The following is a 23,437-nucleotide window of genomic DNA, read 5'->3' as shown; positions in this document are numbered from 1 at the left end:
GTGATCGCATGCTTTCGAAGTTACACGTGTATCTAGTTACTCTGTCAAGCTCTTATTTAGTTTCATACACGCGTCTAAATGCTGCATAATTTTCAATATTGGGAATAGTGTAGGGAAATGGAATAATGTCGAGTGCTGGATTTTACTGATTGCTGCTTACCGGAAACTGGAGTTTAAAAGCTATTGAATCACTAATACTGAAGACGAGATACGACGTATCTGAATGGAAGTACTCCCTTATACCTTTGAATGGAAGTAATACTGGTGGCACTGTGTGGACGGATAGAGCCACTAGACGTTGCGACGAGAAAACGATGATGCGTGTCATGTGACCCACGTCCCTCTGATCATTGGTGGACCTGCCATGTAAAACGATTTCACCTGCTAGATTTATCTGGCTTAGGTATTTTACATTGCCATTGCAACTTATTTTGCTGGCTGAAACTGAACTGGCGCACCTTTCCTATGGAACCAACGCCTACCTCCCTAGCCATTCGGGGGTCAACCCGATTTCTTCTCGATCTCCTAAATCAAGTGTACGAAGCCGGTTACAAAAAAAAAAACAAAACAAAAAACATGGTAGCACCCATTTCCTCCCCGATAACAGTGGAATGATCGAGTGACCCACGATTTATCTCTGAACTGCACCTAAAGTATATCATCCCCAAACAGTGTTCAGTGCGAAACAGTAGGACTGTACATGCACGGTGCAGGAGGGTTCCTGTTCAGAGACCTGCTGAAAAAAAAAAAAAAAAAAAGCACCATCCGGTAGCCCATTGCACGTGTCTTTGGCGTCAACACAGAGAGAACGTTCCGCGGACAGGGCCCAAAGGAAGGGGCGTTTGGCACAGTACACCATCTTCTGTCACATAAAACAGTCACACTATTCCGACCGAATTACCATAGGGGTCATCAAGATAAACGGGGCTGATGTAAAGGCTGTTCTTTGTACAGGCACTAGTCGGTGGTTATATGGTCATCTTGCGTATGTCTAATGTAGACATCCAGTTAAAAACTCGAGTTCTTGTCCACACCTGTGACTCTCCTAACGTCCATGTAAGGTACTTGCAGCACCTATACTTCCTCCTTTTCCTCGTACTTTCTTTTCTCAAAAACGACTAGATCGCCTTTCAGCAACGTAATGCCTGTAGCTCTGCAACACTGTCGCAGTAGGATTCGACTCGATGAGGTCGTCCCTCAGCCCTTCACTTGCTGCTTGACTCGGTCCTTTCGGACAGTCCTGTTTCCTCTTGTCTGCAACCTCCCTTCTTCTATAAAGCGTGCCTTGCTCATTACCACCCTTGTCCGACGCTGTTTGTACATGCACACCGTCAGTAAAGTAGCGAAAAAAACCAAAGCGCAGAAGAGCAGAACACCGCAGAGCACCAGCGTCCATATGGTACCCTCGGAGAGAGGCTCGCTTCCAGCGTCCTCTTCGAACTCTTCAGCTGTTTCTGGCGGCGACGAAGCGGGCTTAGGTGACGTTGTGGTTGACTTGAAAACTCTTCCTCTCTGTCGTGGTACAAAGCCTGCAGGTGGTGTGCGTGGTAAGATACCCGAAACGTCTCCTCGAATGGGGATAGAGCCGAAGCGTGGACGGTGGATGACCTCTCCTTCGACGGGGACTGGAATGTCTGGATATCGACGCGGCGGCGCAGGGCGAACGGACGCGAAGCGGAGCGGAGGTCGTGGCGATCGGTTGATGCCTTCCGGAACGTCTATGAATGGGTTGAGGCCAGTCTCAGGGTCGGTGAAGTCGCCGATGCGGAAGGGCCCGGGTACGTGTGGTGGCTGTTCGGTCGACCCCACGGACTGGGGCCAAGTGGATGTCGCTAGCCACGGGGCTTGCAGGAGAATGAGAATGGTGAGGACTGGCATGGTCTCGTTCGGCAGTATTTTATCTGCAATAGATAGTTCAAGCAATAGTCAATAGATAGTTCGTGCATTATGGTGCGTTAGCTGAAACGCAAACGGTCACCCGCATTGAGATGGGAAGGGGAGCCTGTCTGCACTTTTCGTATAGAGTTTACTCCCTGACATCATCCCTCCAGAGGGCACTAGCTTCGAAAAGGTGAAATGGCCGCCATGATGTAGGTCCCCCGAAGTTTGGTTCCGGTTTGCGTTCGCTGCTATATGCTATTTAGAGGACTGTTAACGTTGAAATTGCTTGGATATGGTGCAAATAACATTCACACAACACAATGACTTTGCAACACCAAATGTACGATGACCGCGATGTGGGTGAAGTCATGGACGGTCAACAGCTGTGGACCTACACTATGGCGACAAATCCGCTAGCGACAGCGGCGCCCTCCTCCGGATGACGTCATGTGAATAAACCCTATAGTTGACCACAGTTTGTGTGAACGCATCTGAGAGAGGCAGAAAAGAAACAACCTGAATGCTCGGTTACTCCGGCAAGGTGGAACACCTAGATAACACGCTTGGTCAATAGGATTTGAATGTTCTGTTAAAGGAGCAGCGCGCAGGTCCCTTCCGTACTTTTATTTTTATTCTTATTTTTGGCTGCCGAAGGATACGAGACAAATATATAACGTACTCCTGCACGAGAACACTGCGCGTAGATAACCTGTAACGCGCGCGCGAGATCTCTAATGTGCACGCGCTCCTTCCCGAGGAGGGTGTGTGATGTCACTTCATGACGCGCGTGGGAGCACCAATCAGGTGGCTCGTGGCGTGACGTAAACTCACTCTGCAGCACGTCATGCAGCAGGATCGGGCCACGTCTTCAATGTATTCGCCGCCTCATACGTTGGTGCACTGATTTCTATGACGTTTTTTTATATATATACGAGGGGCGATCAAGTCAAACCGGGACTTTGTCTCCTGAGTGTACAAATGGCTCGCACTACTTCTTTTTCGTCATTTTCACACGCGACAGACCTTCGCGTTCACCCACGTGGTGGTCCAAAGTTTGTGCAAAACAGAAGACACGTGCTGGACAAGATGGCCGACAACGAGGTGAGCGCGCACATCGAACACCGAATTGTCATGAAGTTTCTCGTGAATGAAGGCGTAAAGTCATCTGAAATTTACAGAAGACTTCATGCTCACTATGACCACGATACGCTTAGCCGCAGCAAAGCGTTTGAGTGAGGGAAACAGTTCCGGAGACGGCCGTACATCAGTGCAGGACGATCCCGGCCGGGGCGGCTCAGAGCCCATTGTCAGAATTCCTGAGAACATCCAACTTGTGGAGCGCCTGATCTTCAAGGACCGACGGATAACATGTCTCGAACTGGCTCGAAAGACGAACCTTTCTGTGGGAACGTCGAACACTATCATTGATGAACACCTCCAGTTTCGGAAAGTTAGTGCCCGTTGGGTCCCGAGGCAGCTCTCCGTGTTTGACTGGCAGAGAAGACTGTAAATCTCCCAAGAGCTACGGTACCGTTTCGACGCTGAAGGATAGCCGTTCCTCGATCAGATGATCACGTGCGATGAAACGTGGGTGCACGATTTCACTCCTGAGTCTGAACGCGCATCAAAACAGTGGAGCTCAAAACATCCGGGCTCGCCAGCTCCCAAGAAGTTCCGAAGCACCCCGTCTGCGGGTAAGGTCATGGCCACGGTTTTCTGGGACAAGGCTGGCGTTGTTCATGCTGATTTTCTGCCCAGTGGTACCACCATCAATAGTGCATATTACTGCCAGGTTGTCGGGGATGTGCATAAGGCGTTGAAGCAAAAGTGGCCGGGCCTCATCACCAAACGAGTCCTCCTCCTACAGGGCAATGCACGCCCGCATACCGCGCGTCTCACGACACGCACCTTACAGGAGCTTGGCTGGGAGTTGCTGCCACATCCTCCTTACAGTCCAGACCTCGCCCCCAGAGATTTCCGTCACTCCGAGCCACTGAAGGCGTTCCTTGGGGGCCGCCACTTCAGCTGCGACGACGAGGTCAAGAATGCGGTCCGATCATGGCTGCTACGCGCCTGTAAGGATTTCTACGCTGCTGGCATCCAAGCCCTCGTGAAACACTGGGACAAGTGCATTAGTACAGCTGGAGATTACGTTGAAAAGTAAAAGTAATTTCTCGCCTGTGAGTTCATTTTACTTCTACGAAAAATAAAAAGTCCCGGTTTGACTAGAACACCCCTCGTAAATTCTACTGCGTTGGAGTAAGGCACCATTCAACAAAAATATTTTTTCCCGAGGTCTTTCCGATAGACTGTTTGTTGAACTGAGCTGGCGTTTCGATCTTTCCTAAATGTCGTTTCCTTTTCTCCTTTAAACAGCTCCTTCTCAATGAAGTTGCAGCCCTCCGAACTCGCGATTATCACGGCATTCCTAAGAACTTAACCTGGTGATTCAAATGTGGCACTCGTCGAAAATAGCCCGACAGTTGCAGGAATCGCACCTCTTGATTGCCGATCAAGTGAGCTGATCACTACGCTACATTGGCACGGGTTCAACGAACTCACCTCACATTCTCCACTACACACAAGCCTGAAACACAGGATGAGGCAACGGCAACTGGTTCTTATGTACCTTGAGGCTTGTGTCGTGTTTGTCAATTTGTATGTGTTCCAGCCTCAGAACACGTTAACCTGGCGAAGCGCGGCCGCTTTATTTGTTTCAGCGAAATTTTTACGGAGATTCAAATTTTATAGTCAGACGTTGTGCTATGAAGCACAACGTCAGACTATTCGGTTTGACTGTCCTCGCATTGCCTCGAAATACGCCTCGCTTTGTTCCCGCATGTTCCTCACGGAATCACATCGACGTCCCCTTCCAACCCCATCAAAGCTCGGCATCCCTCCACCGCATCTTTTCAATTCGCCGCAAGCCATACGAGCCTCATAATTCACGAACTACTCGCTAATTACCTCACCCTCGTCATCTAGCCATTTCCACAAAGGCCAGTGATTGAGTTCCACTGGCATCAAAGTTTGCATCCGAGGTTAATTATCTTCCATCGCCCCCCCCCCCTTTTTCGTAAACAGCGCGACGGGTGACGGATTAGCAGTGTGCCTTTTTTCACTCCCCCCCCCCCCCACCCTCCGCGTGTTCTGTAAGCTGTCAGCATTCTCCGTTGTACACTGTGTACGTTGTACCGTTGTCTTATGGAGTTGTTATCCTAAGCAGAAAACAAACGGGCTGGCTGGACGCAGCCTCATGTGGCGTATTCACTGTCGTTTGTTATGGATATGAGAAACAGCTCGCGTGAAAGAAGCTGTGCGCATCTGGAACGTGTCTCTATAATTCGCTGCATTGGCCTTTGTTTTCCCCTCTCGCTCACACTGGGGTTGCGGAAAAGAAAGAGGAGACAGTGTGGGGGAAGAGGGAAGAGACGTTTTAAGCTCTCGTTCTATCATGTTGCGGGGAGCTGTTTTCATTGTGCGGGGAAAATTAAGATTTGAATTTATAAAGAGCCGCGCGTCAAAAAAGAGACCGAGACATTGAGGCCAGAGTTCTCTTTGTTAACCAAATTAGGTTTCTTCTACCGGCGGATCATTGAATGATATGCCGTTGAAATTTCGAGGCGAATTTTAGGTTTCTTTTTATTTCGTTCTTCCGGTGTGCGGTGCTGGTTTTACCAAGAAGCAGCTGCGGACGTCGTCTGTCGCAATGGGTAGTACTTGGTAGTTAGTAGTGCTTTCGAATTATTCGTGTTTTCGCTATCAGGTGCTTCGTTTCGTCGGAATGTAAAGGTTCGCGTATTTACAGTAAAGCCTCGTTGTAGCGAAATCGCCTTTTTCGAATTACGGGTTTATTCGAAGTCTGACACTGTCCCGACCGAAATGCGTGCGTTTCGAAGTGGCCTGCCAGCCGACTTCGCTTACTGCGAAGGGCGAGCCGGCAGGAGCCTGTTACGCCAAGCTCAGCTGACTTATCTCTATAACGAGAAAACCAGAGACACGGAGACAAAGAACTCTGTGTCTCTGGTTTTCTTGTTATCGAAGCTAGTCTGCGCACCCTTCCTTCTGTCGATTACTTCCCTCTCTCTCTGATAAAATGGCATAGAGGCAGGCAAACTGCTGGACGAAATCCATTGAAGATGAAACCTGAGCTTTAGGGGAAGCTTTAGCCAATCAGTCGTCTGGGCATTGCGTCAGTGAGGAGTCGGTTGTCGTTCATCGGCCCTTCAAGCGGATTTTCGCTTCTGCATAGCTGGCCTCTTTCTCTAACTCAGCTGTAGTGCTTTTGTGACTTTCCACCTCTCTTATCTCCACAGTCTGTACTCGTACATAATTTTACATACTACATAATTTTTGGTCGTGTCCATCCAAGTTCAGGCTTCACCTTCAATGGCTCTCTCTCTCTCATGTAAAGTAAAAGGCTTCCAATGTGTTCGCCACCAAGGTTTCTTTGCTTTAAGGCTCCCGCGATCGCGGTATTCCCCCGTACTGTCACATTACTGCTTTTATCGCATTGGCGCTTATATCGATTTTTTCCCCGGTCCCGTTGCCTTCCCTATATAACACTAACTTGTGTTTATTTGTCTACACCAGGGTTGCGGAGTTGGAATGATTCCGGTATCATTCCAAATTTAGCAGAGCCCACAATGGAATTACAATGGAATGGCGGAAACTGTCCTAGGAATGGGAATGGAATGGTCTGGGTGCGCCGGTGGCAGTTTTGGTTTCAACGTGCTGGTTTCTGCCCTCGCACCCTTTGCACCGCACCTGCGCACGGTCAAGAGTGAAATAACCTTGCCTTTGTGCTTTTTCCGTGCTTGGTAATGTCAATCTCCTCTAGCACTGTTGCACTTGCCAGTGTGGTTACCGGTCCTTTCCTTTCATTGAGTGAATTAACGGAATGGAATCGAGTTGCCAAGCCATTCCAGGAGTGGGAACTGACCATACCTTTTCATTCCGTGGAATTGAAAGGAATGGAATTATCGCAAATCCGCAAGTTGCCATTCCTCGGAATGGAATTGGGACGGAATAGGAGACCCCATTCCGCGACCCTGGTCTACGCTGTGTGGCGTATGGGGGACTGTTCCCCCTGTCCTGGGGCTTAATCTTGATGTGCACATAGCGATCGTTATAGCTATTTTTCAAAATTTGCGCGCTCATTCCGTCACGCGCATTGGCCGTCAACCAGAGAGCACGAGCGTTTAGCAAGCGTTACCGGATAGCGAAAAGTTCAAAATCTAGCCCCTGAACGCAGCTTTCTCTTCCTCTAGCAATGGGGTAGCATTCTGCTCAGTGAGCGGAGGTCATCCCCATATCATCGTCATCATGTATCTCTCTCTCTTCCTCTACCTCTTCTCCTTCTTCCTCTAGGCGTCCGACCTAGTTCGCTACACCCTATAACGATGATTTACACTCTTAAAAATGAACTTCACCGCATAGCACGCTCCTAGCAAACCATCATCTCAAATGATATCGTTATCTGCACGGATTTGTTGAAAATGGGGGGCGTACGCCTTTTTTGTGACACTTATGCTGTTCATAATTGTCACAAAAAAGGCGTACGCCTCCCGTTTTCAACAAATCAGGGCAGATAACGATATCATTCGAGATGACGGTTGGCTAGGAGCGTGCTATGCGGTGAAGTTCATTTTTAAGACTGTACTGTACATACCTTCGTTGCTCTCATGGAATTTCGCACCAGAGGAGCAACTATATACGTATTCCACTGGACGACTCTTCTCCCCAATACTAGGTCGACAGCCAAAGTGGCCGACCGTGCGCAAGACACCAATTATGGAAAGACACTGCGCTGCGTATATAAAGTGGATGCAAATGAACCGTGACGTGCCACTCAGTCTCCGGAAAGGGAAGGTTTTCGTAATAGCAGGGCAGTGATCGAAAGCGGTCTTCACAAAGTGGTGTCGCAGATGGGCGTGTCCTTCTTTCGTGTTGCGGTGAGTAAGTGTCGAAGTGGTTCGCTAATGAGTTTGCATACAGATTACACGAGACGAAGAAGTTGCCGGAGTAAATGGTCTCGTGCCGGCACCATCGACGCAAATTGAAATTTATCTGACGCCGGGGGGAAAAGGAAATTTTATCTCATGTCCGATGAAGAAGTTCTCGTCGAAACTCTCTGGACAAAGTGGACTCTGTCAGTTCTGTCTAATTCCCTGCCTGTCTCTATATACAGGCTCCAAGCGATGTGACACCATCCAACTTCATATACCACACGGTATTTTTTAATTTTTTTTTTACAGTTTTCAACGTGTAAAAGGGGCTGTTTTGCAAATATTTCTCTTATTCCGCAGACTGCAGTGAAAGCTTGAAACTGTATATAGTGCGAAACCTGCACCAAAAAGGTGTGTGCCATAGGACAAGGCGTTTGCACTGTGCAGTTCTCTTGCTGCCCTCAGCTATGTCTGCCGTAGTCTCCGATATTCTCTGCATGGAATCGTCACACAAACAGCACGTGCCGCAAAACAAATCGAGGCAAGCCAGCGGTAGGCTAATAAAAAAAAAAAAAAAAGAAGAAACACTGTCAAGGAGCCCACGATGAGGGAATCACAAACGTAGCATGAAAACGGTTAGGAGCAACTGAGGTTTATTTGAACAGGGACTTCGTGCAAGAGGCTGCACTTCTTGAGGTTACACAACTAACTGCGACACAAGTATATATAACCAAAGAAACAGATAGAATAAAACAGGTTTCCAGAACCAAATACGCCTCTTGCACGAAAGTTCTTGTTCAAATAAATCTCAATTGCTCCTAACCGTTTTCATGTTACGTTTATAAAAATAAAACATATATAAAATATAAAACATATATTAAATATACATACGACGTAATAGCACATCATTCATACGTTTTAACTAACTAACTCTATTAGCACTTAATATTAGAGGCACAACTAGGTTAGACCCAGTAAAGAAATCAGCACACACGAAAAAAATAGAAAAAAGTATATTTGTAAATTCTGAAGCACAGAGGGACTATGTTATGGACCAAAGATGATGTCAGAAATGACTCGTCTAAAATGTACAGGGCTGGACAAAAGTTTACGGAACACGCTCCAGCCCATTCCTTCCTCAGAGTGACACGCTAGCAGCGAACGAGACCATACGGACTTACAGACGTGTGCCTATGTAACCCAGTCACCTGTTTACAAATCCGTACGGTACAACTCGCTGCTAGCGTGTCACCTGTCACTCTAAGGAAGGAATGCGCCGGAGCGCGTTCCGTAAACTTTTGTCCAGCACTATACATGGCGCAGATGTGTGCAACTTCGTGTGGAAGGTCATTCCAATGTCTTGATGTGCGAGGGATTAAAGATGAAAAAAATAAAAATAAAATAAAAGTAATGGGTCGCACAGTTGGGGTGTTTGACTTTAAAAGCGTTATCTATGCGCTGGGATAAGTACACTCTATAAAAACAGAACTTGATCCCATAGCACGGTGAAGGCCAGCCATTGCACATACCTTTATCATTCCCGATTTGTGGAAAGCGCCGGACGTACGCTTTTTTTTTTAACCGGGGGGGGGGGGATATATTTATTAGACGAAAAGGAAAAAAAAACGGGGAAAGGTCAGCCAAACGGGACGTCGGCTTGCTATTCCAGAAATAAGAAATAATGGAACCGCATAAGTGTTCCAATAAGGCGTATGCCTCCCGTTTTCAAAGGTACTGTAAAGCAGCCAGCAAGCTGTTAATATTGGCAGCGGCATTTGAAAGCTGGTGCCGAAAGAAACCCACACTGCAAATTTTATGTGCGAGAGAAAATTCTAAATATTTTTTAATCACTTCTGAAATTGCGGTGAAAAGACGCGGGGCGACGCCTGATGGGAAACAATCACCAATTCGTCGAGCACCAGTGTTACATGCCCCCAACCACTGTCTCTATGTACAAAGGCTGGATAGCGGGTGGGTGAGGGTATCGCGGGAAAGGGTACGACAACCGGACGCCATATTGCGGTGCTCAAAAGAGCGATTACAGCCCATAGGAATGCGTGTAAGCTGTGACAAGTTTTGCTGTTTGCGAGCGCTTTCCCTTGCTGCTTCGCTAACATTTTGCCACGGATCGCTGCAGAAATCCCTCGTAATTGGGTTCCTTACGTTTTTTTGTGTGAAATCCCGTCACATACATGTTATTTCCTGTCTATTTTGTACTCGTGTGAGCGCGTGTCGTTCCAATCTTGTACTTTGAACTACGATTATGTGATTTGCTGGTTTTGTGTGGTGTTGTATTTGTTGTGTTACGTTTCCTTTGTCGTCCTCAGCGTGTGCAGCGTGTTGCTTCTCGTGTTTCTCCCATTTCCTTTCTGCTCGGGGGTGTGGAATGCCAGGGAGCAATATTCTCAGAATTGACTCTTGGCATTCAGCAACGTTTAGCACGTTTGTTTATGAAACCACCTTAATATGCTTGCATTGCATTATGCTTTGCACAGTATGTTTAGTTATAACTAGTTATGACACGAAATGCCGAACGGCACTAAAGCACTTCCCAAGGACTAGAATAAGATAAAGTATGTGATATAAAGGCTATATGACGCTAAAAACATATCGACTAGAAATATGTGCACTGGGGAGGTAAATGGCGGTAAAGACAGTTCAAAATGACTAGAAGTAGAGTGAATAAGTCATACAATGGCTAAGTAGCAAGGTCTCCAACATCGAAGTATCACAAGTACAGTTGCAAAAGCAAGTTCGAAGCAGTCAACCAGGTAAGTGAGTAGTGTGCATTACTGGTTGTTGAATACGATGAACCTTGACAATTTCTTTCGCAGATGAGGCCTAGCTGTCACCTTCTCTGTATATATTCCTTGGCAAGGTGGTACAGTCTGATCCTGCTGTAGCACTGGGAAACTTCTTTGATTAAGACGGATCACATGGTTTTCATTTCGGCTGCATTCAAACATATGTTATTGCAAACTGGGGAAGATGCTGGGCAGCAGTGATGTTGATGAGATATGTTGCAAGACTGTTCTCGTTAGAAGCCCTCCAATCTCAGCATGCTTGGTTGCACTTTTTGTGTGAAAATGTAAGGGCAGATATTGCAAAATGTTTGTGTTCGTCACTTGTCAGTTATCCTAAGCAGGGAGAAGTTAGAGTAGACGTTCGAGTTTGAAAAAATATTTATTGTCTGAGTAAACATTCTGGAACGCACCAAAAAGACGTGTGGCTGGTGTGTTAGTATATCTCACAAATGAGTTATGTTGGGCAAAATTTTCATGCAGTACTTTTTTCAAATGCAAATTTGCAATACAAATTTTCATGCATCTTAGTATTGTCCTATGCAATATGGAGTGGCTTTTAACTGCATGTGAATGCATAATTCAGGAGTGTTTTCGTATATTGAACTAGCTGCAGCATAAGGTACCCTTCAAGCAGTACTGATTCTAGTCAGCAACCATCACTTGAAACTCTAACTAGGGAGCATGATTCATAGAGGCCAAATTTTCATGCAAATACATACTTTCAACCCTGATGCTTTTTGTACACTGCATAATGTAAAATGCTGTTGCCCCAGAAAATTTGTTAAATGTTTTAAATGCATTCAAGTGCATTTCTAGAGGTGCATATATTGAGCAAGTATAATGAATTTTTCATGCATATGTGTTCAACCAGCTTTTAGTGCATATAAATCCGGCCCCTACATATGATGCATGCATTATTACTTTTTGGAGGTGCTCTGGGAAGTCTAACTTGGTTGGCACAGCGTCAGGCCTCAAACGAACGATCTGCCCCGGTTTGTCGAAGCAGCTGTCTTCAAAATGTTTGCTGCAGACCACTGATGTCTTCGACGGCGTCCAGTCCTTTCGCCTGACGTTCATCACCCACTTTTTTAAAAAGATCCGGGCGGCTGTGAGGGAACCTGTATTAAACCATTTATGCCATGAATTGCGGCAGTGATGACAAGGCTGATCCAGGCAAGATACCGTGATTGCCAAACTCAGTGGCAGATCCCACACCTGACAAGTGCGCTTCAACACCTGCTGCGTGCTGAGACCATACAGAGAACTGCATGAAGTCTGTACTATCAAAATTACTCTATCCGGATAAAGCACTGCTTAAAGTTTAACGTTTAGATCTTGAGGTACGAGTCACAAAGTGCCGCGCACATGCTTGACGGCTACGTTTTGTCGCCCCGCTCGTGGACTAATAAATGACATATAAGTCACTTACTTGTGAAATGTCGTTCCCGGTGCCTTGCCGGTACGGGCAGTGCATCCATAACCACAGCAGGCGGGCATGACACGATAAAAATGTTACGCAAAGGCGCACAGCTGTAGTCACGAATGGCAATGTTTTGAGCTTCCCAGGATGGCGGCCGCTGACCGTACGGTTGCACCCTCGATCCGCTATCCAGCCTATTACTATAGAGATCAGTGCCCCCAACCATCCACTGGCTAAGTCATGGGCTAAGTAGCCCGGCTTCATGAACTTTCTTCATGAAGGATAGTTCCTGAGAAATATTCTCTCAAAATGCAAGAACATTGTTACATCGTAGAAATGAGTAACAAACTGCCAGCAGAATCACCACGAAAGCCACCTACGCAAAAGTGCACCACGTCCAGCAAGCCGGTGATGGTAGCGGTGCACAGATGTCGCTGTAGTCTCCATTGTTATTGGGATGTTTATGTCCGCCGCCCTACATGGCGGCAATTGCGGAGTTCGATCGTGTCGGGTCTTAGACATGAGTTGCCCGTAATATTGAAACTTCATTTTCTAAAAAAAACTACGAGGTGGATTTAAACGAAATTTGTGGCGTTTGTGTACTGAGCACACAAGCTGTTAAATGAGCCAGCAGTTTAAAATTGTATGCCTGCTGCTTTACACTACCTTTAACCAATCAGGGGGCAGAACGATGTCATTCGCGATGGCGATTGGCTAAGAGCGTGCTGTGTGATGAAGTTCTGTGGTGCGTTCTGTGTGGTGTGGCAGTGGCGGGTCTTGCCCAACGACCCCCTCTAGCACTTTGCACTCGCCGACGGACTCATGCACCCTCTACGCATCCCCACCCTTCAACCTCAATCCGTCTTTTTTTTTTCTTTTTTTTTTTTGCTATAGTCGTGACGACGCTAACTTCTGTGTGGCCAACAACGGCGAGCCGATTCTGTCATTATACCCCCCCCCCCCGCCCTCTCTGTTTTTAGAGTCCAGGAAGGAGGCTGCAGCATAGACGACCGTAAAAAGTCCTAAGCTAGGCCAATGGGCTTCGGAATAGAAACACGTAAATACTGTTTTACAATAGGTCTGTCTGACGCAGTAGTCGTGCTTCCGTCCGAGTACGTCATTGAGGGTTTTCTGTTTCTTCTAATAATTTACTTTGGGACAAGTTTCCGAGTGAAGGAAGAGAAACTTTACCATTGCAATGCTGCGGTACTTGCTATCCCAGCTGTATTGGAGCCATCGCCAGACCGTGTTGTAGCAGCACAATCACGTTACGTTACGTAAAATATAACGCGGTTACGTCGTTTCGTACATCGACCTGTTAGATCACCCGTCACACAGGGAAATTCCGACATTTCTCGAGCGCCAAACTTCGGTTGACCAACGCCAGCACTTTCTCCTCTAGAGATCAACTACACCACCGACGACAACCTTCCAGCTTTAACAGACGAAACGTTTCTTTCTTTTCTTCTCTCTCTTTCTCTTCCCCTTTACATCAAGATTCCATTCCACCCCGGTTGCTTACAATGTGCTGTTTTATTTATTCAGTTATATCTTTTTTCCAGGGGTGGAGTTGAACTTTGCTTTTTCCCTCGGCGACCTTTTGTTTGAGCTCGACGAAGAGCGCTGAACGGTGATTGCGAAGTTGGGGCGTCATTCCTTCCGCATTCATGGCGGGGACCGCGCGTTTGGCAGCCGCTGGAAGTTTCATGTTTACGTAACGTGGCCATGCTCACCTGGCTCACCACCCCGCATCGTTTGCGCGTTATTTCGTAGGGCGAAGGCAGAAGGTGCTGCATGCAAATGCGTCCAATGTGTTCTTCGAAGCTCCGCGTCAAAATAACCGGTCCTCTTAACGTTTATACATTCTGAGGAGGAACAAAAAAGAGAGTCGTTTTTAGTCATTTTAGGGACGAGATGCATCGCTAGAACCATTGGTCTCTCTTGGGTATTTAAATGCTCGGAAGTTTATGCGAAGCTTAGGTCAAGTAACGGTATAACAGAAACAGGAACGGATATCGCACACTTAGTATATACCTGGAACTGAAACGGAAACAAAAATAATTTGCGGTAATAATTTGGGTACCGCATGACCCGAATGGTTACGATTCTTTATGCCGCATCGTTTAGATAAATTCATGAAGCGAACTGAAATTAACTGAGGAACTAAACCTAAAATGAGCTATTAATCTGGAGCATATAAGTAAATAGTAAATAGAAGGATAGTCCCTACGGTGACTTGCAAGTTGCAAACGTGAGTAACATTCGTGAAGACCATGTTCATATTAGTTGTTCAAAGAAACCACGTATATACATTTTTGAAAAAAAAAAAAAAAAAAACCGTTTGTTGTGTGCACGTATCCCTAAAGTGCTCGCAATGGACTTCAGAATATATACGAGTATTAAGGGGGGGGGGGGGGCTTTGTCACGGTCTCAAATCTTACTGAAAAAAAAAAAAAAGAAAAGGAAGAAAGAAAGGAGGAAAACAAGAAGGGGTGTGTCGGTACCGAAAGCCGAAACGGAAACGAAGCAATTATGGGCCAGTAACACAGACGGTAACTGAAACGAAAAAGATTCCGTTACCATTCCCTGGTTTAGGGACTATTTGCGGTGCTGGGGAGTAAACTTCGGGATCAGACGACTGAAATAGAAGTAATATTTGTAGTCTAGGGGACTAGAAACTGTAATTGTTCCTCAGTTTGCCCCTTCACTCCCTGTTTGCTCGTACGTTAAATGATGATAATTACTTTTTTTTGTGCGTCATAGGTTTTAAAAAATGTGCAGCGGTGGTACCCCGTGCTGATGAACTTTCAGCGTTATTCACAAAAATAATTTGTTCTTTTTTTAAATTTCCCTTTGCATTCTTTATCTGAAATAATGCAGTCTTACGGAGCAGTAGCTGAGAAAGCTGTTCATGAGAACTGTTCTGGAGACACGGTAAGCCAGTCACACCGTTACTGTGAAAGGGCTGGCATCATATTGCTAAGCTTCATTGGGCCTCTATCGTACCTTTCTCATTTTCACGATCCCTGTATTAGCTAGATACGTTTTCTTTTTTAGGTACGTTATGTTTCAAAACAGTTTATAGGGTCAACGCTCCTGCCCCACGTTTAAAATAATTAGGCGCAGATTTACACGTAAGGCAAGTCAGCCTATGTGTGTGGCGACATGCTGCACGTGCAGCATGGTAGGAGTCCACGTTCCGTTTATTTCATAGTCGACCTTTAACAGAGAGCGCTGTAGAAGATTCAGATTGTTCCATGCACTCGTGTAACTATTTGCTTCGCACGGGACCTTCTTTTATAACCTGCACATACAACCCAATTTCGAACATCTCGCAACATATACCGCAAATATAAAGGGCGCCGCGTTTCACAATGCAGAAAAACGGTGTGACACTCGCACCATGGGAACAGAAGTCAGAACTCAAATGTTAAACTAGAAGCACGGAGAAGGTTCGTCGCAATGCTGTCACACTTCGCACGGGAACATCCGGCTATATGAGCAATTGAGCGCTGGGGGATACCGGACGTATCTCTGTGCAAACTGCTCTTTTCCGTGAATCGCTGATTTCCCACAGGAGAACACCATACCGTTGTGTGTGTCAAGCTCGTACGTAACTGTAGGTTGCTGAGGCAATGGATCCGGCCGGGATACTTCGTTGAGCAACGGTTGCTGAACCCGTTTGCCACTCATGCGAGACACATGGCCAAGAACGCGGGAAAACACAATAAAGTAGCGGAGTTTATGTTTCGTTATTCTCGTCCCATCTGCGATATAGCACCAGAAAGTTTCCCTCTGAAACCCTGCATTTACTGTTAAATGGCAGCTTAGCTAACGAGAAGAGTTTTGCGTCCTCCACCTAACAGAGTGGGAAATTAGTACGCAGAAGAAGCTCTTGCAAACCTCTCCCTGGCCATGAGTGGCATGAGCTGGCATTGGTAAGGGGGCGATGAAATGCCTCTCATCGTTGGGATGGCATGCCTGTAGTCTCAATTCAACGCGGCTATCCCGGGCCTAAAAGGATCGAATGCAAGAAACTGCTGCGTGGAAAACCTTCTTTTCGGCACCCAGTATTAATTACGACCATGGTAGTAGAAAAAGATAGAAGATGCACGCCTTACGTGGCATGGGGCTGGCGACTCCAGACCAATTAGCAGCACATCAGACAAATCTTTAAAGTGAAGTCTTCTTCTGTGCGCATCTTGAGAAATGATAAAAGTTGGCGTTGCGCGGTTTGTCAATGGGCGACGAGTCAGTGTCTCAACCCCTTCAAACGGTCTGTTGACTATCCCGTCAAATGTTATTTGCAGCGCCTGCCGGCTCGTACACTCTTAAAAATGAACTTCACCGCATAACGCACTCCTAGCCAACCATCATCTCGAACGATATCGTTATCTGCCCTGATTTGTTGAAAACGGGAGGCGTATGCCTTTTTGTGACAATTATGAACAGCATAAGTGTCACAAAAAAGGCGTACGCCTCCCGTTTTCAACAAATCAGGGCAGACAACGATATCATTCGAGATGATGGTTGGCTAGGAGCGTGCTATGCGGTGAAGTTCATTTTTAAGAGTGTATGAAAACGATGGCCCTCTGTGCGAATGTGTTGTGAATCCTCTGCCACTCTACACTCTTAAAAATGAACTTCCCCGCATAGCACGCTCCCAGCCAACCACCATCCCGAATGATATCGTTATCTGCCCTGATTTGTTGAAAACGAGAGGCGTACGCGTTTTCTGTGACACTTATGCTGTTCATAATTGTCACAGAAAAGGCGTACGCCTCCCGTTTTCAACAAATCAGGGCAGATAACGATATCATTTGAGATGATTGTTGGTTAGGAGCGTGCTATGCGGGAAAGTTCATTTTTAGGAGTGTACACGCTGAGTTGCGACTGCAATCTTACTGTATACAGTAACGCGTTCCTCGAATGGGACATTCAGTCCTGGCCGGTGAAGTAATGCTTCCAGTTGGTCGGAGAAATGGATGTATATTCTGCAAAGCAGCGGTACTGGAGCGCCGCTTCGCTCATCTATTTGCCCTCCCAAGAGTCTCTGGACATTCCCAACATCCAACCCTACACTCAAGAAAAGAAGGTGAAGAACACACAAGCCCACACAAGAAAAAATGGTGTGAAAAGGTGGTAACCTCTATAGTTACCACCTAGGTCAACATAGCGTCTGAAAAAAAGCGTAAAAGGGTGACAAAAGCAATTATCATATATCCAAATTGTTACAAAAAGGCGTACGCCCCCCTCGCTCACCGAATCAGAAGCGGTAACCCTATCATTCGTAGGTAGCAGGTAGAACTTTGCAACTAGAGTCACTAAATAAGCTACGCGTAGCTTATTTAGTGACTCTATTTGCAACCTTCTAGGCACAACATATGCGACAACCATTACCTCCTAAAAGATGTAGATGAGTACGCTTGTCTCGTTCCACCTGCTCACTCGTAGCCTTGTGTTTTAAGGTTACCCGGCAGAACTCATCTTATTTGCATCGTGTTCGCTTAGGGTAAGACCAGAAAAAAAAAAATCGAACATGCAAAAGTGCAAATTCAGCTACTATACAACACTACACTGAAGAACGCTAAGCCAGCACATTTAGCGCAGCTGCTCCGCAGCTCGTGTTCAGTTGAAATGAGAAGCTGTACCTTTTTCTTTTCTTCAACAGATGTGCCCAGACGTTATCCTATTTTACAACTCCTGAAATCAATCCCGAATTTGGGCCCCGATTTTCAAAAAGAAGAGCCCGAAAACACAAGGTTCTAAGTCTAACCCTTTCAGACATATAATATTTACATCGTTAACTCTCGCCGTGTGCAGGGGTGACTCGTTCCTATTCCTGTTTTAGGCTTCGCTTTCGTTTAGCGGATCGCCCCCATATTTAGTGGACATGTCTAATGCATGGACAAGAGCTGAATACTAACAGGGCTCACCGCCGTCGAGTGTGGGTGGCGCTGGTCAGCGCCGTCTCCTCCGCATGGAAATCTCTGGCTATAATACCGTGGGCGGCAGGAAACGATTAGACACGGATTGGCCGCTGTTAAAAATGTATATGTATCGGATACATGTGCTGAGTTGATACGTGGTTAATTTAGTATTATACTAGTTTTTCCATTTGATCTTCTGGGATATCATGTTGCTGTGCCACCTGGTATACATACAGTCATGATTTTATGATCTTTAGATGTAGACGCGATGTTATTTTCCGCCTCTCCCGAAATATCGGAATGGTCCAAGCAGTAATGATAAAGGCCCTCTCGGATTTCGTCCCGACTGAAAGTCACGGCGCATACCCTTTACCCTACGAACTCGAATTCCTCAAAAGTGTTGGCTGTCTGTCTGTCGACAGACTGCCACAACGTTCGCTAATTTTTTCCGTGTAAGGTAAGCAGTCATCATTCTAACACCCTATTCGACGGCAATCCGGTCTCGTGGCCACTACCAACACCTTACTAGCCCTGCGCTTTTGCATAATCGCTGTGGACTAGCCGGTATCACGGTAAATGAGGCATACAACTCCATATTTTTCTTTACTATCATGATCATCATCATCATCGAACTCCTGCATTCACATAGTCACATGCTTGCGTAACAACAACATGATGAATGGGGAGTTTCGTCGCCAGGGGCGATACTCTACCCCATTGTTGCTGGTAGTGGGAGGAATGAAATACTGAGCCCCTTCACAATAAGGATCGAAGTCATATGGTGTCCAAAAGAGCTTTGAGGGCAGAGCGTTAGTGGGCCTGGATTTGGCCAGGGACCAAGCAATTTTGAGACATGCTTGCGTAGTAACAAGTATAGTAAACACTTTTATCCTCGAGAATGGATGCTGCTGGGCTGCTAATTGCTCTTGGAAGCTTCTTACGGTTAGCAGTTGCAGTTCGCATTAATTCGGAGATAAATTGAGTATTACTGACTTTGAAAGGGTATACTATAGCACTGAGCAAGTGCTAACCTGCTCGCTGTCGACAAATACAGCGACACCGGTTGACGGTACGACGTCTCATTTACAAACACATTTTCCTCTGATGCTGTGAGTGAGTGAGTGGGAAGAAACGGCCTTGCCCGCTAAAAAGCGGGAGGTGCGATCTCCTCCTTGCCAAGGACGTTCGGTGTGTGCAGCTTGTGTGTGCTGTGCTTCGGTCGGCGACCCGAGTTTTTTTACCCTTTCCTCTGGTGGCGGTGGCGGCGACGTTTTGATGGAATCCGTGGCTTGTCGGTTCTTTTTGGGCTTGGTTCCCGCTGAGTTCTGCCGCATTTATGTAAGCGTACAAATGGTGTGAATCACGCAGTGACGACCGTGGCGTTATGGCACCTTGAATTATTTTTTTCAACTCCCTTGGCGTGTGCTAGCTGGTGGTACTCGTGTCGAATTATAGATCTCACCGCTGTCAATTATTTGTTTCTTTTTCTTTCTTAACGTGATTTATCTGCGGATGCCTTGTCCGTTCTTTTTTTGTTTTAGACTTCCCTAGTGTGGATATGGATAGGGTGATTAATGGAGAAGTTGATTTACAAGACTGAAAGAGTATGAGGCGACGGTCTCCGTTCGGGTGGACGACACGTAGCGCACCGCATTTATTGAGTCCGTGTTCCTAGTTCACTTGTGCGTGTTGAGAATTTTTTAGTCTTTGTAATCCGCGATGTTGCATCGTGCCAAGTTCTCGTTAATGTTCTCATATGCACTTGGAACGCGCGCGTGCTCTATCTCTGTTTCTATGAAATAATTTAAACGTGAGTGGGGGGGGGGGAAGGGCTAAGAAAAAGATTAAGGTAGTATGCGTAGGGGTTGGTCACAAAATATAGGACGTGCTACTCTGCACCCATGGGTCGTTAGCTAGCTAAAAGACGGCGAAGACCGTGAAGAGGTGTCCAAGAACGTGGAATCGTTCAGTTTGTTATCTTCCAATTGTAGAGAATGGGCTCAGTTCACTGGATAAATTGATTTATGTAATATTGTTCATTTTGGGTAGATTTACACGTACGAGTATTTAAGTACGTTCTTCTAGGACACCGCTCTTCTGTGGGCTGTTAATTTGCGGCTCCCTCGTACCACTCCGTAGTCGCAAGGCAGCGTCATATGGGCGTACGTGTTACAAATACCTGCTCATCATCTATATCGGTGAACTTGATTGTACACAAAAATAGGATGCGAGAGCTACTTTAGCGGTTAAAGTAGTAACGTCTATTATAACTCACTTTACTGTGAAACAGGTCGGCATGACATGGCTTCACGCACGCAGCATCTACATTTAGAATTTTGTACAGCTTTACATTTTTTTTACAACTTTGTATCGTGAGCACCTGTGTGGCACATAAATGTAAGTGATAAGCGGTCCGTGAAACAACGTAGCATGACACTCTACCACGGCATTCCGTACCTCCGAATAAAGTCGGACAAATTTGTACGTCCTAGCAAAACAACCCTCATAAGAATACCTGTGCACGTGCTTTTTTTTTATATAAGAAATAACCTGGAAACAAACAACAAGAAGCAGAGCGATGGAGCTCGACATACCTGACAGCTTGAATGCTTCTATCGCCGCACGTCCATCAAGATGTTCGTAAGTCACGCATGCAGACTCGGTCGTCCTCTACTGACTCCGAGAGCATGGTTCATCGCGCGACCAAGTTCACGATCGCTGCTTTCTTGTGGCGCCCAACCGGGAGGAGAAAGTAGATTTCCCCCTCGCCTTCGTATCCCCAACCTCCTCTCATCTTCTCCCTGTCTTTAAGGGCGTTTTGTTTTTCTTTTTTTGTTAATCATGCGTATGTATAGAGGGGTCTGGCATTTACATTAACCGCCGCCTTTCTCTGTGACTGTTTGTCTTGTGTTGTGCGCCGACCAGACACAAGAAGAAGAGACACAGACGCCATGTTTTAATGGACGGTTTAACCGAAAGCTTTCATTCGGTTGTTGCGCGAGCGAAATGATTCGATGCCACCCGTGGCGCAAATAGATTGATGGGACATCGGCTATGAAAAGGGGTTTGAGTGCACCGGGGGGGTTGTGGGATACTGTGAAGGTGTGGGATACATTCGTCCTTAACGGGGGGGTGTCTATAGGTGGGAGAAATTCGTTGATAAAGCGTTTTTTTCTTCTTCTTCGGTTGAAGGTCGAGGCCAGAAGGTATTTGTCCGAGTCGTGGACGTTAATAGAGAGTTTTAGAGAATCGTAAGGGGCACTCGGACTCCACTCCGTCTATATTTCTGTATAGTTTTCTGTGTTCTGTATAGTGTTCTGTGACCCCAAGGCCGCCGAGGGAAATTACGGGCCCCGGGGATAACTCTGGATAAGTCCTGCCCCCCCCCCCCCCCATCCGACTCACGTCTCCTGGTGCTAGCAATCGTTGGGCCCCTGAAGAGGTCCGGGCCCTGCAGCTCCATCCCCGGATGCCCCTCCCCCCCTTTTTCGCCGGCCTTCGCAGTGTTAGTGAGACGAACGCCTCCGCATGGTACGATTAGGACTATACGCTGACGCGGATGCACCTATTTGCGATGGGAAGAACTGAATGGGTCGCTGTGACGTTATCTCGCTGTCATCGAGTCGGATTCGGACTTTCACGATAAGGGAGTCGTTGGCCCGTAAAACGTAATCAGCCTCCGATTCAGCTTGCTGCGCTCTGATTGGCTGACAGCGATACCGAGTCGGAATCGGAGGGCCCGCTTACGATAAAAGTCTAATTCCTCTAGCCAGTCTAAGCCTCTAAAAGTCTGTATTACCAATAACTCGGGAGGCTTTACGTCGTCAGATGACTATGATCACTGGACGACACCATAGTGCAGCACTCCGAGGGAAAAAAGAGCACCTAAATTGGAGATCAATTACAGCTTCTAGATTGCAGTTACTCCCCACTTTAGTCCCCTAATCCTGAAATTTACTCTCCACCCAAAGAAAGAATGAAAAGACAACTGGATGATCGGGTAGCAAAATGCATACCGCGAGGGGCTACCCACCACGCACATTTCACGCGTCTACATGTTGGACATTTAGATGTTCGTCTTTTGCTTTTTAGTTCTTTAACTTTTTTTTTTTTTTTCAGTGGCCCGGGGCATTTCTATGGTATCAGCTCGTGTCGTCTGATAAGCGTAGCGTCGTCCATCATTCATATCGAGCAACATCGATGCATGCTATGACGTTACAAGAAAGGATGAGTGGAAGCAAAATGAAATCGATGTGGTTATTGAATGTAAGCCCTCTGCCTGTCAAAGCAAACCATGTTCCCAGAGGGAAACGTCAATACGCTTGAACGTCTGCGGGCCACGGGATATATATATCTCTTTTTTTTTTCTTTTTTTCGCTCACAGATTTCTACGGGGCATTTGTTTCTAATCGATACAGATTCGGTTTATTAAAATCTACGAGTGCAGCACAGATGCCGTTTTTGCGGGGGCCTTTATACAGCCGGGCGGACCTTCTGTGCAACGAAGATTCTGCCAGACCACTAACTGCATGAAATTAATTCCTCAGCTTCTTAATTTGGGGTTTTCAGGCGCTCGTTGGGTTTTGAGAATGAGACTGCAGTCATTCGTGAAATCTATTCATTTTTCTTTTTTATTCTGCACGCTAAAAAAGGGTGGTGGTGGTGAAAGGACCCGACGTTGTTGGCCTCACAGAGGGGGGTGGCCAACGTCACAACTGACTGACTGACTTCACCACATACCACGCTCTTAGCCAACCACCATCCTGAGTGACATCGTTCTACTCCCTTATTGGTTAAAAACGAGAGTCGGACGCCTTTTCGGGACATTTACCCGGGAGGTTCCCGGGTTCGAATCCCGGCGCCGGCTGTGCTGTCTGAGGTTTTTCCTGGGTTTTCCTCAGACGCTTTCAGACATATGTCCGGGCAGTTCCCTTAGAAGTCGGCCCAGGACGCACATTCCCCCAGGGCGTCAGTCGTGACGTTACCCGCCTCTGTGAGACCGACAACGGCGAGCCCTTTCATCAGCACCACCACCACCTTGGGACATTTATGCAGTTATTTTAATTGTCCCAAAAGGACGTGCGCCCCGCGCTTTCCAACAAATCGGGAGTGATAACGGTATCATTCTGTGCAATCATTGACCTTCACCGTGCTACGTGGTGAAGTTCTGTTTTCAGAGTGTGGAACGAGCTCCTACTTTGAGATATACATTGCCAGATTTTGCAATGCAAATTACCGAAACCAGATGCTAAACCCGAGGAGTGCCGGATCGACAACCGCCTACACTCTTAAAAACGAACTTCACCACATAGCACGCTCCTAGCCAACCATCGTCCCGAGTGACATCCTTCTTTCCTTCGATTTGTTAAAAACGGGGGGCGTACGCCATTTTTGTAGCATAATGCGGTTCATAATTGCCACAAAAATGGCGTACGCCCCCGTTTTCAACAAATC

At 46.6% G+C, this 23,437-nt stretch overlaps 1 protein-coding gene and 1 long non-coding RNA gene across 4 annotated transcripts in view; one reads left to right on the top strand and one right to left on the bottom strand.

Moving 5' to 3' along the window:
• Positions 1-23,437, top strand: part of LOC135401248 (actin-histidine N-methyltransferase-like) — a 187,830-nt gene that overhangs the window by 137,949 nt on the left and 26,444 nt on the right. The window lies entirely within an intron of this gene.
• Positions 616-20,705, bottom strand: LOC135401253 (uncharacterized). The gene is made up of 2 exons (XR_010424766.1): positions 20,578-20,705; positions 616-1,901 (listed from the first exon to the last, which is right to left on the bottom strand). It is a non-coding gene; the product is annotated as an uncharacterized LOC135401253 (long non-coding RNA).

This window comes from Ornithodoros turicata, chromosome 7, assembly GCF_037126465.1.
Source record: "Ornithodoros turicata isolate Travis chromosome 7, ASM3712646v1, whole genome shotgun sequence".
In the NCBI taxonomy this organism is placed as follows: Eukaryota; Metazoa; Arthropoda; class Arachnida; order Ixodida; family Argasidae; genus Ornithodoros; species Ornithodoros turicata.
The sequence above is the reverse complement of the archived record's forward strand: the minus strand, read 5'-3'. Positions and strand labels throughout refer to the sequence as shown.